The sequence below is a fragment of the Ctenocephalides felis genome, unplaced genomic scaffold (assembly GCF_003426905.1).
Source record: "Ctenocephalides felis isolate EL2017-DRISC unplaced genomic scaffold, ASM342690v1 CF-g0.4_SCAFFOLD_03571, whole genome shotgun sequence".
Lineage (NCBI taxonomy): Eukaryota > Metazoa > Arthropoda > Insecta > Siphonaptera > Pulicidae > Ctenocephalides > Ctenocephalides felis.
Genome location: NW_020539725.1, coordinates 55,144,002 through 55,157,831, shown reverse-complemented (window position 1 = coordinate 55,157,831; position 13,830 = coordinate 55,144,002). Strand labels below are relative to the sequence as shown.

At 30.4% G+C, this 13,830-nt stretch overlaps 1 pseudogene; it reads right to left on the bottom strand.

The window, feature by feature from the left end:
- Window positions 1–748: 748 nt before the first annotated feature.
- LOC113387030 lies at window positions 749–3,760 on the bottom strand (annotated as a pseudogene).
- Between the last annotated feature and the right edge of the window lie 10,070 nt (window positions 3,761–13,830).

Sequence of the window (13,830 nt, the reverse complement as noted above, 5' to 3'; positions counted from 1 at the left end):
GTTTTTAAAAAACATGTATACTGCTATTATTATATAGTACACTATTGCCTAAAGACCACTAATTATTTTTCATCCTACACAAAGATATGATTTTATTATAAACACCGTTTATCTACAATGCACAACAAGTAATTGTAGAATAAAAATAAACATTGGCAAACGTAAATAATCAGCACTTCTCAAAAATTAATAACATTCTTCGAAAAACTTAAAATAATTTTGCAAAATGTAGCACATTTAAAAATACTTTTGAATTTCATGCTGATCCATAAGATTGCAAGTGCTTTAGTATATAAAAAATGGTATATATCGAAATTTGGATATGGATTTTCAGACTATAAATAGTAATTTGTTTCTTGTAACTGCAAGCTTATGAATCCTAATAAAATATTATCTTATAATAAATTAATGTTTTCATAAACATCTTCTATAACTACTTACTAGAGATATGCAACATTACATTGAAATTCGACTTACATTCTAAATATGTCTTTTACTAAATTGGTTGAAGTCGTATAAAACACAAAATATAATCAATTACCATTCTTTAAAAGAATGTTGAGTTTTCAAAGTCAATTAATTTTGCAATAAAATATAGAAGTAATCAATAACATTTGAATCACATAACTTGTCAATTACATTTAACTTTGCAGTGTTGTACATTATTAATATATAGATGATATTTGTAAACTTTGGACCATTCAATTCAGTGGAATTGCAAAATCATATATATAAACAACTATTAAATTTGTCAAAAAAAATTATTTTGTGCTAAAATACAACTCCACATTTTTTAATACTTACAATTATATTTTATACCAATATGAAAGGTATATAGGTAAAGTCATGCAATGTAAAAAGGAATATTTTTCAAAAGAATATATGGGAAAACTTTTTTCCAAGGTTTCATTTGACATTTTTTTATTAAAATAAATATTGAGTAAGCTATTCTTCATATGTCATGCCTACTGGTCCCAAAGATGGTGTCTACTTGAACGAATCTTCTTTTCACTTGGGACTTAATTGTAAAGAATAGGTTGTACGATTCATTTCATATCTTTAGACTGCATATCGTCTAACCAGCCCGAAGAGATATTGCGAGATGAAGAGAAGCATAATTTCATTGTGAAAGGGAATTTGGTACCTGGAAGGAAATAGTCACAAATTTATTTCAAGAAGCACAGTAAACATGATTTATTAAGAAATATTTAATAATATTTTCTTAATCGGCGTATCGTTTTTCTCAGTCAAAATTAAAGAAATTTATAATGTGTATTATTTGGGGAAGACCATTTATTTATTATAATGGTAATTAATATTACTGCCCTAGATTAGGTCTGTAAACTGAATTAAAATCCAAATCGATTCAAGGAATCATGGTATGAGAGATTTCTCATTGTCATTGCACACCGCAGTGCCCGATATAGTCTATTTTCAAGTGGAAACATATTTTTAACTTCCCGAAGGAGAAGTTTAAATTTTATGTTTTCTCAACGTTTCAAGCCATTCTAAATCGAATGAGACCGAATTTGAAAAAAGTATGTGTGTGTGTGTGTGAACAGATTTTTAAAATTTGTAAATCGACGTTTTCTCCAAAACGGCAGGACCGATTTCAAACATTTAAAAGCCATTCGATGCACCTCAATGAGGACTATTGTTCGTCAGTTTTGTGCGACGATCTGCCGAGCCGTTCTTTGTAATTTGAAAAAAAGTGTTAAACTTTTCGTCCACATTTAAGCTTATACTACCGAATCGATTTAAAAAAATCAAAAACTTTTCGAAAGATATTAGTTGGGAATGATACTGATAGGTTTTAGGTGAAAATCGAACCTAGCCGTTTTCTTGTAATTAACTGTTGAAAAAAAATAAGCCGATTTTTATGGAACTTTTTTTTAGTGATATGTAATATGGTCTTATATAACTTACTGAAATATTACGGCCTTACGACAAGTAGTTTAATTTTAAAAAATCATCAAAGTTCGAGAAAATAAGTAGTTTTTTTTGAAGTTTATTAAAATTATTATTAGACGATTCACTTGGTATAAGGATAGAGTACTTGGTCTTAATGAACATGCTAAACCATTAAAGTCCTACTGAAACTGGTTAAGTTATAAAAATTATTGATTTTAGAAAATTTGCTTTTAGAAACTACTCCGAGATAACGTGTTCGCTCGGAATACTTTTAATCACTCATAAATAAATTAATTCTTATTTACTAAGTCAATTATTTACACATATCGGGAGGTTCATGTAACTTGCCTTAAAGCAAAATACCAATACCAACTATAGTTAATCTATAAATTCAAGTGAGAATTGATATCACTACAGCATGATATCAGGTTATCGAGAGCTTAACCGTTGGGCCTTGGAACACCTTATTTATTACATATACATTTGGTTATTTATGAATACCTTCACCGTCGACCGCGGCGTGATTGCAGGCCATGATGGCTTGTACTGCTTCGGCAATTGTGGCGAACTCTAACAATCCACTTGATGAGCGTTCGCTCTTGCTTGGAAACATTTTTATCGATACTGGTCGTGGCACGTCATAGGTTGTGAAAACTTCGAGAATTGTACTCTCTTTTACATTTGGCGGTGTGTTGAAGAAGTGCAAGATCTGAAACAAGTAGGAGATTAGGCCAATTCATGGTAAAGCTATTATTTGAGTTAAATTTAAAACATTGATATTGTTATAAACTACTGTTGGTCTTCGTACCTTGCTTGGAGGCTGAATGCGATTTTTGCTCGCTTGTGCTATGTTCAAGAATCTGTTGTTCTTATTATTGGAGTAATCTTTGAAGCTTGGAGTTTTGTCAAATACAGGGAAAGGATTTGTCACTTCAGATATGAACGCCTGTTTTGAAAATCTGTAAAAGAATAAAAAAAATAGTTAAATTAACTTTAATTACTAGCTTATTTACTAAAAAAAACATTATTGGAATACTTACGCAACTTGAAGCTTATTTTCTTCGTTTACTTGAACGTTATTTAAGTGCATGATGCATCTTTCTACGGATACTGCGTCACCCATTTGTACCATGACAGTACCTTCCTTTGATTTCAAGAATTTGACCTGAATATAAAATATATTCATTTGATAAAGATTCTGATTCAAATATTATGCAATATTTGCTATAATTTATACGTGTATTTAATCTAAGCACCGACAAGACTTCCATGGTTATTGATTTTTCAGGTGCAAATCAACTTATTGACTTAGCTATATTGGTCTCAGTCAGTGTTACCAATAAAATTGATCCACAAATAATACTTACGCGCATTACATTTCCGTATAGACACATTATGTTAAAGACACTGTCTGTATTGTGTCTTTTGGCATCCACACCGTAACCATCATGACGCTGCCATTTGGACCACCACCGGCTCCTTGATATGGTGGCAAGCCAACCATGCCTCCAACTCCTGGGCGTACCATTCCTCCGTTTTGTGGTGGGTCCTGAAATTAAAGCAAAATTTTAGACCTGTTAGGATAATAAACTCCGCTATAATATAAAGAGTAAATTTTCTTCAATAAATGTTAGATTGACCAAGACTGTGCATTATCAACAATGTAGATAGTTATATTCAGATTCTAAACTTATTCAAAATTTTTGAAGTAAATAAAACTTGCCTTCATTAGCGGACCCCCGCCAGCACCGCCTCCAGCCATAAGAGCACCATTTCCGCCACCTCCTCCACGGTTAAATCCAGCATCGCCGTAACCACCTTCAGGATATGGTGGAAAACCGCCATCGTCAAAACGTTCGTATCCGAAATCTGTAAGAAAAATCATGAAACTATTGGTAATGATAACTTACACAAAATTCACAAACCATAAAACTAATCATTCTGATTTAAAAAAATCTCAATTGTTAAATGCTAGATGATGAACTCGCACGGTTTGAGGTACACGATGTATGATACACGATTAGCAATATATATTTCAGTATTAATTCTGAATGAAGAAGGTTTCTCGTTTACTTGTATTTCTATACACCAGACACAGTCGCAATACGACCAATTACCGTAATTGGCGATGGGTGCTTCATCAAACAAAACCTATTGGACGCAGCGCACAGGATTGTTAGACCGGCATATCAGATGCTGACGAGTTTGCTCTCTGAATGCATTATGTACATAGAAATGGGGCTCAAGGTTTGAGGAATTTATACGAAATAAATTTAACAAAAAATCAGCCATTAAAACAGTTGCTCAAACAGTTGATCAAATTGCTTTGCATCGAAACAAACTGAAAAAAAAAACGACATAATCTATAAGAATTCATTAAAGATTTAGCAACTTTTACAATTGTGACTAAAATTTTAGCACAGCCCACGCCTCCAAACTTCACAGAATTTTTATAATTAAAGCACTTGGTTGGTGGCCCATAACATTATAGAAAGTTTGTTAGGACCATGAACTCTACCATCATAAAGGTGACAATTTTATACAACAATTATTTACAAAGAGACGGCCTGGCTGATCTTCACAGAAACTAAACAGCGCGATAACTAACTCGTATCTTCGATCGGTTTCTAGATGATTATTCTATAATAAATAGGCATTACTATCAGCTCTCCAATTAGTAAACTGATGCCAACATACGGGTGCCTATAGAACAAATACCGCTGCAGATGATATTTAACCGCGGTTTACGCACCATGCTATTTGTAAATGATTCTCTATACGCCGGTTTGAATAACATTCGGAATACAATGTTGCAAATACATATGAGAATGCAGATGAATGCACACTATGTGATTCGTTTAATTGATTAGACAACTATTTTTACTATTTACTACAAACTGTACAACTATTTACACTAATTAGATCAAATGTTGATTGTGAAAGCCCTTGAATTTCATTTCATTTTCTAATCGACGGAGTGGCAAACTTTAGTAATTACTGTAGTCATCATAATTGTAACTCCTGTGAATTGATCTAAGTATATTGAATTGAACTTGGGTATCACGTGTTATTTCGTGCATCTTTATGTGGCACATTAATAACATCCATTTTCACTTGAGAACGAATTAAATAAATAAATGTTCCCAGGTAAAAATAGCCTTTCAAGCAGTACCCCAAATGGTTAAAAATATAATTCCAAAAGAACAACAATTGAGTTGCCTTCTGATGAAAAATATATTAAATTGGAATAGGTCAACCGTTGGGCTGTTTTGCAATAGATATTATTAAAAATAATTATAACAGCAAATTCCTTAAATCATGGTGATAAAAGTACTTTTACATCTGCATAAATTTGTAAATTTCTTAAAGATACATACAAGTTATAATACTGCCAAGTTAGTTGTCTATCATGGGCGAGCCACACAGGGCAACAGAAGAATTTGAATGTAATTTTTTGATAAATGAAAAAAGTCTTCGAAAAAACTATTTGTAAATAAGTACATCTACCATAAAACATAGATAACTAAAGATACATCTCAGTGAGAGAGCTTAAACTTTAAATTCTAGAAAAATTAAATAAAAATGAGGTATTTTGCATACACATAACATCTGCATTAGTCACCATCATTAATCAAAGCATTAGTGCTTAAATATTTTAATTTCCTAGGAAACCTGATTCGAATTGGCTGATCTAAGAGTAACTGCACTTTTGTGCAATTTATATCGGCGGCTTTAGATCAACAAACAAAATGTCATCCAGATCATAGGCATGGCTGCGGTTTACGACAAATAGTTTTATTGTGGTTTACCAAAGCTAACTATTGTTTTAATGTGGTTTGTGTCTAGACAAAATAGACCTATTGTTACACATTAATAAAATATTTATATAGCTTTGTTCTAAAGATTATTTCCGCACTGGTGAACATAAGATAACTTCTATTCAAGATTTGCCAATCTTCCAATAACAAAAGTAAAATTAACAAAAAATGAAATGTTGAAATGATAGAAGCAAAAAGATTATCGCAAACCTGTATCAAACTGCGTAAAGACAGTGAATTTTAATTGTTTCAACTGGTTCCTTATACTATGTGTAAAAATTATATAGTGTTTTTGTTATTATCCAAGAAAAAAAATGCTTTAATTTTAATGCCCCCGTCATTTAGCAAAAAAAACTTCAGAATCACCAAGACAACTGTTTCTTATGTATGATAAATAATGATAAATGGAATAAATTCAGGCAATAGAAGCATATGGTTTTTAGAACCAAAAGCTTCTAAAAAATGGCACTGAGTTGGGAGTTTCTTAATATTCGCCAGTATAAACAAGTTCCGTTAAGGTGAATAGGTCTCAATCATAGGTAGAATCACTGGACTTGAATCAGAGGTCCCGAGTTCGATCTCGCTTCGGGCAGCCTGTTGTCAAGCAGTAGTGACAACACTTGGAAATTTAGATCTGGTATTGCTGTATCAATAAATATTCCCAAACCATTCTTTTCATTCTTATTTAACTATTACTTCACTAATATTTTGTCTTCAAATGTCAACACCAATTAGCAACAGTTTTATCCCCTTGAAGCAAATTCTTCGATGGGACGCGTTGAAAGTGCACGTGTCAGAACAAAATAAGCATCGCAGACGCTTATTTTTAATTTTAATTATTCGAATATGTGCGCAGAAACGCCCAAGTGCTTAATGTATTACCGCCATGAATCAAAAGAGACATTGTTTTCTTTGACGATGAATAATCTATCTCGTTTTGACTTGTGTGCGTGTAATTAACGATTGAGCTATTAAAAATTGGCAACTGCGATTTTGCTAGACGACACTTCATGCTGTCGGAATTAGAAGTCGAGCTAAATATATAATATAAGCGCTTAAGAATGCCGAGCAAAAAAGTTGATATTGTTTACGCCAAATGTGATCTCAAACACGATCGAAGAAATAGGCAATCGGGATTAAACATTATTTCAGCAAAAGAAAATGAGAGATTTTTAATTATATAGACATATTGGCACTTTACTAAGAATTCAAAAACGAATTCAATCCGGGGTAAAACTTTAAAATGGCTGTATGGTTTGGGCCAGTCTTAGTCTTGAAAAATTTGTGCTAATCAATAGGTTGTGGGAAGGGTGAGATATTATTTCAAAACCGCGTATAAACTTTACATTTTTAATTTGAAATTTTTTGTAGAAGCGTATTTTAAATGAAACAATGGACTCATACGTCAAATGTCAAATGGTTTTGCTAGATGATTTTCAATTACATTTAATAAGAGGCATAATGTAATAAAAAAAATTCATGCAATCTTCACATCACATGTAACTCTAAGGTAATCTTGGCTTCGTGTGTAGGCCTTTCATATAACAAATTTATCACATCTCGATAATTATTAAACAAGTCTACATTATATAAAAGTGCATGTTATAACGATAGGAGAATATGTATAGAAATAAGCTCTAAATAGAATAGATTATAAACCAATTAAAATTGATCTCGTTCAGAAAATCTCATCGTTGTTTTTGAATTGAATCGATTAACGAGTTTTTGTAAAGAAAATAAAACAAGATGTGCTTATGCTTTAAGTGGCTGTTAGCAGCATGAAATTATCTATGAAAATAGTAACAGGATTAACACATTTTTTGTTATTTCATTAGTCTTTGCAATTTAGCATTTAGCTACTCATAATAATTTTACATGTTGTTGTTTTCATGATTAAATCCTGTACTAATAACTATCTTACAATTCGACAATTTTTGGAATCATTTGGAATTATCATATTTTTATAGACTGGGATTCGATATACATGGGTATCCCTGTAGTTAGCAGAACGATATTAATAATAATATACACTGAAGTTATAAAAGTAGTTTAAAGATTATCTTATCACAAAATTTAATGAAAACTTAATATTCATAAAAATAGCAATGGGATTACAAATAGATTGCCAATTTTTTAGGTCATTCTGCTATTTGTATTCAGTACTCGATCGGGATTCGATCCGAGAACCCTTGTAGTTAGAAGCATGATATTGATAATAATATAACTGAAGTAGTTACAGTAGTTATAAGATGATCATATCATAAAACTTAATGAAAACTTAATATCCAGAAAATAGTAATGGAATTACAACAAAAACATTTTTTTCACAGATAGTCATATTACTATCTGTATACAGTACTCGATCGGGATTCTATCCGAGAACCCTCGTAGTTCGAAGCATAATATTGATAATAATATACACTGAATTTGTTGCATAAAACTTAATGAGAATTTAATATTCATGAAAATAGTAATTGAATTGAAAACATTTTAAAAAAATCTTAGTATTAGTTCAGTCATTCAGTAGTTTTATTTTAGAAGTTTTCTGGGAGTTATGAAAATTGGTGATTTTATAGATTTTGATGTGATTTTTAAGAATTTCAACTTTGTGACCTCGAATTTTTGCCGTTGCCGGCGATATAGTGACAAAATTGCATCAAAAATAAGTTTTTTAATGATATCTCCTTTTCGACTCATGTTACAACAAAATAACTATATACTGTAACTAGACAAAATTTTCTATAATTTATTCAATAACTGTAATTTTCAATCAGAAATTTTGAATCTAACTTCTCAATCAGGATGGAAAAAATCCGCAGTTTAGCATATATAGTAGAATAGGAACAATTATACATAATTTCATTGAATATGACATATTATAAACTTTGGTTTAGAATGCAATTTTTGCATTAATTTGCAACAGTATAAAATTACAATTGAATTAAATATTGTTTAGACTTTAGAAAAGGCTAACATCTGATTCATATTTCGATATGTTTTTGAGGTGAAATTATCAACAGTAATATTTGTTATGAACATACTGATTAAAATTAAAAAAAGTATTAGGATTGGACAACCTTTAATAATTATAGATTGTATTTTGTTGAGAAAAATGTAAACTTTTTCTTCAAGCTCAAAAATCTGAACTAAAATTATGTAAAAAATATTCAATGACTGAACGTCGAATAAAAAATGATTGAGTTGCTAAAACGGTTATAAAAAAATAGGAGTTGGTGATAAAAAGTAAGAAGTTTGGGTGGTATGTATTTTATAGCACCACATTATGAAAAAATAATGAAGAAAACAAAATAAATAAACAAAATATTCCAATTTATACTAATAAAAAAAAAAAAAATGGTTCTAATGTAAATTTCTAGTAGAATAATAAAAGAGTCATAAAATCTTCAATCTTTTCCTATCGATTTTCCAAAGTTTTATATATCCTTTGCCCATTGCATAACATAGATATTGAAATAGAAAAAGTTACGACCGAAGTCGAAGTCGATGTGCCTAATCCAAGTCACATTTCAAGTATTGACTCGATGTCCGCGCTGTCCATTTGTCTTATTGTTATTTTTCACTTGATTGACACGTGACAGTGGAAAGAATTTTGTTGATAAATTTATTTTTGAAATAACTCAAAACAAAATTAGAAACATGAAACCAAAAAAAAACAGAAAAACAGGAGCAATATCAATTTGGATAGTTGTAATACAGAGCAATAGGTAAAATCGATGCCTATAGGAATAGAGTTATATTTCACTGATTATTTTCTCCAGTAGACAAAACTTAATGTTTTTTTTAAGAAGAGAATTCTAATTTCCAAATTACTACTACAAGCTCTATTAATGTGACTACTAGAAATTTCAAAAATAATGACACAGAAGATAATTAATTCAACGTTATTAAATCCATAAATATTTACAATCCATACTTTATACTTAATAATAACATTGGAATTTTTTTTTTTATCAAGAATTGAGATAATCGAACGACAACGCCAGCTAGATATCACTTGTGATGAAATAGTATTTATATTTATAATATACATCAACAAGTATTTTAATTTTAGCAAATCACAACATTTCTTATTGCACCACGATACCCACTTCTGGAATGTTTTAATAAATGGCATATATGCATGGTAAAATCTGTGTGAAATTTATCACGGGAAATGAACGAGCAAAATTTCACAACATGAATATGATTTAGGATGTAAATTTAAATATAAATAGTATCATACATATGTGTACAACCAGTGACGTAGCTTTGCATTGAGGGGGCTCATAACCAACATTCCTAGTAGATTCTCATCGGATTCTTACTAGAATCAATTCCAGATTCAACTATGTGGACAAGATTTTTATAAGTTGCGTACTATATTCTCACCAGGATTTTATGGTGTTATCACCAGAATCTTCTTAATTTTCTATGAATAAACCTAAACCTTTCCTTCCTGTGCAGTAGTTACAACTGCTGAGTGATGAAGCATATTTATATTATAATTTTAATTTTGTTGATCTATTTGTTCTACACTGCACAAACAAATCAAAATAATTAGAAATAGCATGTAGAATATTAATGTTCAAGTTCAGATTTTCCAATAGTTTCCCAAAGCATAAACTTCGTAAATTGTCCTAGTTCCGTACTATTAAATTCTACTAGTTTTAGAAGTAAGTTTGAACGCTTTCCTTAATGAACGCGTTAAATGTACAATATAACTTGTAATGTATTTATTATTTAATATGTTTCATACATAATTACAACTTATAAAGCGTACATGCTAATTCAAGCTTCTGAGAATATTTTAATTAATTCCGTTAACATTTGCATTGAATACAGACTCGAGGGAGCGATATAGTTCCATCTTGGATTCGGAACATATAGTATAAGCTTACACTATTTTCCTAAAATCTTTGGTTTTCAATTATTTCTATAGAGGGTGTCTCAAAACTCAACGTCAAGCTGAAATAGTATTGATCATACTATCATAAATAAAATTAAAAAAAAAAAATATCGCACGTAGTTTGAAAATTATGGGCTTTTAAGTGCAACCTAAAGCTATGGTGAAAATGTGATCACTTTTCGGTTATTGTGTTAAATTTTATTAATTGAATTTTTATTAAATGAAGTAATTGCTGATTAATAAATTCTTTAATATTTGTTCACACAGGGGATTATATTAAACAAAGCCTAAACAAATACAAGTTTTTGCAACTTCACTCATCATGTAATTGTGTTTGAAGAACTTCATGTAATTAAAATTAACATACATTCATTGACTGCTTGTATTTTTTTAAATTTTTTTACATTTTCGCTGGCGATATAATCTCGTTCTATGAACAGCTATAATATCTTTCTAGCCTAAAAATATTTTCCATTTTAATAACTTCAAAGATTTATAGAAACTACAAATAATACAGAAATAATTTCTGATCAATAAACTTACGTTTAGTTCACGGAACAAATGTTTAATTTGTTTTATTATTTTCAAGTGCAATCTAAAGCTTTAGTAAAAATGTGAAATTTTTTCAGTTATTGTAGTAAATATTTATTCATTTCATTAATTCAAGCTTTGGATCCGTAATCGTAAATAACATTTCCAAAACCACAGTCAAAAATACTGACACAATTGCCCAAAGATTATGAGAATAAAGATTTTTTGTTGAACTATGTATTTAAAATTTTCAAAATGGGTCAACTGTGATCAATTGTGGCAAGTTTCATCAAGAGTTGGCGCATTTAGTCGAGATTGTAAAATGATAATTTATTTAAAAAATGTGAACCTAAAAATAACATGATAATGGCTAACGTATTTCTTTCACATTAATAAATCAATTAATTTAATATATCGTAAAAAAAATTATTTTATGTTTCACGCATTCAGAGCAACAAGTTGAAAAGCATTTTTCCAGCCACTTCAAGTTCAAATTTCCAATTCATCACAAATTCATCGCGAAATGAATTTAAATCCAATTACAAAATACAGAGATCGCCCCTGAGAACATTTCAATTAAATTTATTTAATTACATAACTTTTTGTACAGATGTACGTATTGCTAGCGCTGATTGCGGTTCGGATAGTAATTCCAGCCAGAGTTTGAGAGCAGAATGAAAATTGAAAATTACTAGCAGAATACAACGGACGTGGAACCAATATCCGGTCATCTGATGTTATCTGGCATCAAGTCGGAAAAGGTTTTCAGTAAACAATTTCAGCCTGGAATCAATTAGAGATGCATCAGTTGGAGGAAAGAACTGCTAAACCCACGCTCCAAATTGAAATGGAAAATTGTTAGATGTGGAAAAATATCACAAAAACATTTTTTTGGAGATAATAGGGTATGTTAAATATCCTAAATGAAAAACAAATGAAAAACTGAGCATTTTTTAATTTTTCTCGGCACCGAAATTTACAAAACTGTCGTAATACCAATAATTTGGACCTACGACATCGAAATTTGGGGACGCACCTACAAATCAAATATTAATATGAATCAAAAACATAATAGACATCCATCTAGAAGTCCAGCCCACCAAACCGAATTGAAAATTAGACAATCATCTCATTAAGTATTAAAGAAATTATATGCTTAACACGTTTGCGGACGTGAATGCTATAGCATCCATTTTCATTGTGATGCAGAATGACATGAATGCTATAGCATTCAATTTATAAAACCAATTATTAAGAATTTGATTTTATATAATCCTACGTTTTTTGTAATTTTCCGTGGAACAGATTTGAACTTTTTTTTTACAAAGAAGCTTGGTGGGGGATTGTCGCGCAATACTGACCATAGATAGTCCTTATCAAGATACATCGAATGGTTTTAAAAAATTTGAAATCGTTCTAGCACTTTTTGAGAAAACGTCGACTAAAGGTTAATAATCTTTTCCCAAATATGGTCTCATTCGATACAGAATGATTTTTAAATGTCGAGAAAAAACAAACTTCTTCAAAAAGTTGAATAACTCAATTTTTGAGGCCAAAAAAATATAAATATAAGCAATAATTATATTCATTTACATATTGAAATTATTGTTTATCATAGTTTATTTCTTCTATTTCTATTATTCAGTGTGAACAAACATGTTAATTAATTTTAATTAAATGATCTTATAAGAAAATTTATTTCCATTTGTTTATTAATTATATAGTGAAGGCCAAGCCGCCAAACTCAAAAAGCAAACACAAAGCCTTTGTAATGAAAAGGGTCGAAGCCATTAACGAACAAAAGTGGGTTTGCATTTGTGATTCTGAAGCCTTAATAAGTGGGCAACGGAAATAATGCAATTATAATAACCGTGTTGTTATAAATAATAAATATCTCATTCAATGTTGAGTTTATATTGTCTTGAATTAGATGGTCACCAAAACAAATATTTTGAGGTTAAATTTGTCATAAATGCAATTAATTATTATAGGCACAACTATAATATCAGATCATCTTGTCATTAATACAAATATCGTAATCACTTTTAAGGCGTTGAAAATGCAAATGCAAACTTAATATTAACACGTTCGCGGAGTTTCAGCAAAGTACAGCAAAAATTGGTAGTGGCAGGCAGATTATCATACTTTTATGCGTTTATGCGATGAATGCTATAGCATCCACGTCAAGTATTATGCTTCGGTTGTACGCAATATGCTTTCCCAAATTACCTAAGGAATCAGTTAGTCATTACCTTGAAAATGCAACTCATATCTAGTCTAACAACTAAATGTTATCTCGACGTTTCATGTCATTCTAAATCATTTGAGTCGAAGAAAATGTGTGTATGAAAGTGTGCCACAATTGTTCCTGATTATATATCTTGACTAAATGATGCACTATTTTACATAATCTATTACTCTATAAGTTTCACTTCACATGAGGTTGTATAACATCATATCATTCATGAAGAATTTTACGACCTATGGAAAAACTTAAACATTTAAAACTTGAACACCATGATTCACATGAAACATTTAATAAAATTTATAATCAAGAAGGCGTTAATTCTATTAAAAAGTAGAAGGAATGACGACGCGAGCATGAAACATCCAAGAGATAAAAATACTCCGGAGAATGAGAACGTCGGCATTTTGCGACGATCA